This window comes from Myotis brandtii, unplaced genomic scaffold (assembly GCF_000412655.1).
Source record: "Myotis brandtii unplaced genomic scaffold, ASM41265v1 scaffold181, whole genome shotgun sequence".
Lineage (NCBI taxonomy): Eukaryota > Metazoa > Chordata > Mammalia > Chiroptera > Vespertilionidae > Myotis > Myotis brandtii.
The window spans coordinates 1,179,612-1,183,918 of NW_005356712.1; the positions used below are offsets into that span (position 1 = coordinate 1,179,612).

A 4,307-nucleotide genomic window follows, 5' to 3' on the forward strand; every position below is an offset into this window, starting at 1 on the left:
CACACACAGACACACACACACACACACACACACTGCACAAATTTTGTGCACTGGGCCTCTAGAGTGTGTGTGTGTGTAGATATATATATATATATTTAAAAATAATAAAACTTTTGTACTCTAAAAAACAAACAAACAGGTACACAAAAGGGAAATGTGGCTCTGGGAAAGATTCCCGTGAGTCTAGTTCAGGGGTGGGCAAACTTTTTGACTCGAGGGCCACAATGGGTTCTTAAACTGGACCGGAGGGCCGGAACAAAAGCATGGATGGAGTGTTCGTGTGAACTAATATAAATTCAAAGTAAACATCATTACATAAAAGGGTACAGTCTTTTTTTTTTTTTTAGTTTTATTCATTTCAAACGGGCCGGATCCGGCCCGCGGGCCGTAGTTTGCCCACGGCTGGTCTAGTTAAAGGAGTAAATAGGGCACTAAGGTTTGGCAGGTATGACGGCTTTCCTTCCCACCCTCCTCCATATTCTAGTGACAGTGGCTGACATCTGTCTGCTGTGTGCCCGGCTCCGCTGTGAGCTTCACACGCATCATTGCCCTGCTTGGCTTCATAGCAGCCCAATGAGGGGCTCCTGGTATCCCCACTTATAAGAAGACTGAAGGTAGATAAAGCAACTTGCCCAGGTTCACCTCACTAGTACGTAGCAAGAGATAGATGGCAAGCCAAGTCTGTCAATCCTGCGTCCTCCTTTCCTAATAAATTGAGAGGGGAAAAACTCACCTTTCTTGGATGAGTTTAATTTTCCCTCATGAAGTAGAAATCTGTTTCGTGGGGGGAAATGAAATGGAAAGTCTGGATTTTAGAGCACCATCTTGAATCTCGGCAAGGAGAATGTCTGGAACTAACTAATCTCTGGGGGCAGCTCTGCCAGGCCCAGCAGCGGGGTGACCAGCTCACCCAAGTCAGAGCACTGAAAGTCCCGCATCGCAGGGAACCCCTCAGTAGGGGGCAGTCTGGGACAGCAGGTCACCTGACCTCAGAGTCTTGAATTTCTTATCAGTCCTTCCTTTGACCATCACAGGAAAAGCTGTGTTCACTGAAGACTGGCTTTTGTTTACACCCCAGCATCTCCTGTGAAGTTAAAGCTTACTGAGCTCCTGTAAAATGCCTCACACGGCGCTGGGGATAGAGTGTGTTTGAGGGAGAGGCGAGAGAGGATGTGCAGCTTATGACAGCATAAAAGAAAACGAGTTAGTGGGAACTTTCCAGTGTTATGTTCCTCTTTGCCTTTGTGACTCCTACTTACTAAAGCCGTGATAGCAGAGCAGAAACTCGGAAGCAACTGAGGGAGAGCCTGGCCAAAAGTCCTGTCCACCGCTGGGCTTAAGCAGTTGGAACCATGTAACCAGGGCGGTGACAAGCTGGAGAGTCACTAGAAGGTGTTTGTTATTCCGACCGAGGGCACTTAGAGTGGACGCGGAGCTGCCATGCTGGTGGGAAGCTAAAGATGTAAAGTGAGGAGACGTGAGAACCATCAGCTTCAGGAAAATGTCAAGTTCCTCTTGAGACACATGTTTTGGAAAGAATTCCGTCTCGGGAGGAAATATGAACAAAAGGAGCATTCCTAAGGCCCTCACTTGGTTTGGTGAAGCTGCCAACATTGGGGGTGAAAGAGCCTGCCTTCTCCCCCTGGCAGCCTCACCTACTCTCCACTCCCCACATTGAACCCTTCCTGGCCTCCCTGGCCGGGTACACTGCTGGCTTCTGCTGCTACTTCAGGCTGACTTCTTTCTAACCATCATCTTCAAATGCGTCTTGTTGTGTAAAAGGAAAAGAACCAGGAGGGCCCCAGCGGTGCGGCTTACTTGGTTGGGCTTCATGCACCCAAAGGTTGCCGCCCATTCGATTCTGGGTCAGGGTACATGCCTGGGTTGAGGGCTCTATCCCCAGTAGGGGGCGTGCAGGAGGCAGTCACTCTCACATTGATGTTTCTCTTTCTCTCCCTCTCCTTCTCTCTCTCTAGAAGTCAGAAAAAAAAGAATTGAGGAAAATCTACTTGGGTCCTAGTCCTGGCTCTGAAACTACGTACTATGGCCTTAGGTAAGTCTGGATCTTAATTTCCTCAAAAAGGAATGGGGGTGGACTAAATTGCCTCGTTCTGTCATTCCACGCATGACTGTATCATTTCAGGTATAGAGTAAGGGCGGGGAGGTAGCAACCCTCTGTGAGCCAGTTGAGGGCAAGAGGTTGTACCTTTCTGGCCTCAGCACCTTAATATAGTGTCTGTCAGTAACATTATGAGATTTGTGGGTGACAATGGCTTGAGATTCAAAAGACCCAGGTTGAATACAATTATTGGTACTGACTTTGGATAACTGAGCAAACCTGGTTCAAAATACTTTAGGATCTCCATGTGCAAAAAGCTGGAGTGAGATTTACAAAACCGTACACCTTTTCAGAGTTCATGAAGGGCCACGGGCAAACCGACAGTTGTGCAGGTGGGAAGAACTCTTTGTTTTCGGATCCTGGTCACCCCGGTTAACTGAAACCTGCTTCCCAGGCAGGTGCAGGATGAGCGTGCACTGCTCGCCCTAATTGTAGACAAAGGACTGCCCAGCATGGGCTGCGATTCTTCCGTCCGCTCACATTTTGATGAGATTGTGCAGAAAGCTTAACCCGGTATAAGGATTCTTTCTGGCTAATGCAGTCATCAAACCAGTCTTGCTGCTTTCCCCGGCAGAAACAAATCCACTTAAGATCCCACTTGGGAATTCACTGTTTCCTCCCTACAGACCAGGTTCAAGGCAGGAGTCTCTTTCGGGCTGAAATGAAGCAGAAATCCTTAGAGAACCATGTCATCCAGTCCCATTTGCTTTTAGCTGATTAAAAAATAGAAACGTACAGCCACATACCTGGTGTGCTATTTAAAAATGATTCCTTTATTCCTTGGTTAATAAACAATTAATTCATAGCATAGTTCATCGTTTCAAAAATATACCAAAATAGTTCACTGAAAGACATTTAACCATTTAGAATTATAAATTAAATCCTTCCCTTCCCCCATTTCTCTCCACACACACACACGATGAGATAAGAAGGGACTGAAAGCAGTTTTCCTAGCAGGAGAAGCTGCTGCTTTGAAAAAGTCTTTCTTCAGGGGCGAATCTCATCAACCTAAAGATTTAACTCCTTGGCTCAGAAACCTGCCCACTTCCAGAGGCTGGCGGAGAGGTGCCGGTTTGCTGCCCTCTACAGGCTGCACTCGGGAGCTTCGACTAAAGGAAGAAGGGATGAATCCTTAGGGATCTGAAAAGAAATGAAACACATTGATGCCAATATAAGGCAAGAGTGGAGCGGGGGGAATGATTGGGAACATCAGCTACCATTGAAAGAATTATAGCACTAAAAAATTATAGCATTTAGGACATGTAAATGTGGCCATTACAGAACAGGATGCAATGAAACACTAGGATCCAATATTTGTAAAAACAGATTTAGCTATACCAGAATGTTAAACTTTGGTTATCTCCGTGGTGGGATTATGGGTAATTTGTATTATATTCTTTTTATCTGCATCATCTAAACTTCTACAATAAATAGGTGTTATTCTAGTAATAAGAAACTAGTTAAAATGTGTCATAGGGCCCAGCTGGAGTGGCTCAGTGGTTGAGTGTCGACCTATGAACCAGGAGGTCATGGTTTGATTCCTGGTTGGGGTACATGCCTGGCTTTCGGGCTTGATCCCCAGTGTGGGGCATATAGGAGGCAGCGGATCAGTGATTCTCTCTCATCATTGATGTTTCTATCCCTCTCCCTCTCCCTCCCTACCTCTCTCTGAAATCAATAAAAACTTAAAATAAAAAAGTGCCACGGGGACTTCTTGGGCGCTGGTGATGTTCTGTTCCTTGACCTAGAGGCTGTAGGTCTTCACCAAGCGGCCCACGTAGGATACGTGCACTTCTCTGTGCGTCCAGTTCAGTTAGAACAGTTTTTTAAAAATGGTTGTTGAAGTGGAACTCTCATCATTGCTGTTAGCAATGCAAATGGTACAGCCACCTTGGAAGACAGTTTGGCAGTTTCTTACAGAATGAAACATACTTTTATCATTCGACCCAAGTAGTATATGGGAACTCTTCACTTTCTGCTCAATCCTGTGAACCTAAAACTGCTCTAAAAAATAAAGTCTATTTTTAAAAAGGTGGTTGTACTCACAGATTAAAATAGATATACTCGCACATGTTACCATATGAATGTTGAAAACATTAAGTGAAAAAGCCAGACACAAAAGGCTACATATATATGAAATGTCTAGCCAGCGGTTCTCAACCTGTGGGTCGCGACCCCTTTGGCGGTC

General features: G+C 45.6%; 1 protein-coding gene and 1 long non-coding RNA gene across 2 annotated transcripts in view; one reads left to right on the forward strand and one right to left on the reverse strand.

Annotated features, from left to right (window-relative positions):
- The window catches only part of LOC102255563, a 4,653-nt gene extending 1,512 nt beyond the window's left edge, over positions 1 to 3,141 (forward strand). The window contains exons 2-4 of the long non-coding RNA XR_313447.2: positions 1,977 to 2,053; positions 2,358 to 2,451; positions 3,074 to 3,141. This is a non-coding gene — a long non-coding RNA (uncharacterized LOC102255563). The remainder of the gene's footprint in view (positions 1 to 1,976; positions 2,054 to 2,357; positions 2,452 to 3,073) is intronic.
- A 30-nt stretch (positions 3,142 to 3,171) lies between these two features.
- Positions 3,172 to 4,307, reverse strand: part of SIRT4 (sirtuin 4) — a 10,048-nt gene continuing 8,912 nt past the window's right edge. Inside the window, exon 5 of the mRNA XM_005863770.2 lies at positions 3,172 to 3,259. The gene's annotated coding sequence lies outside the window, so the exon portion shown is untranslated. The remainder of the gene's footprint in view (positions 3,260 to 4,307) is intronic.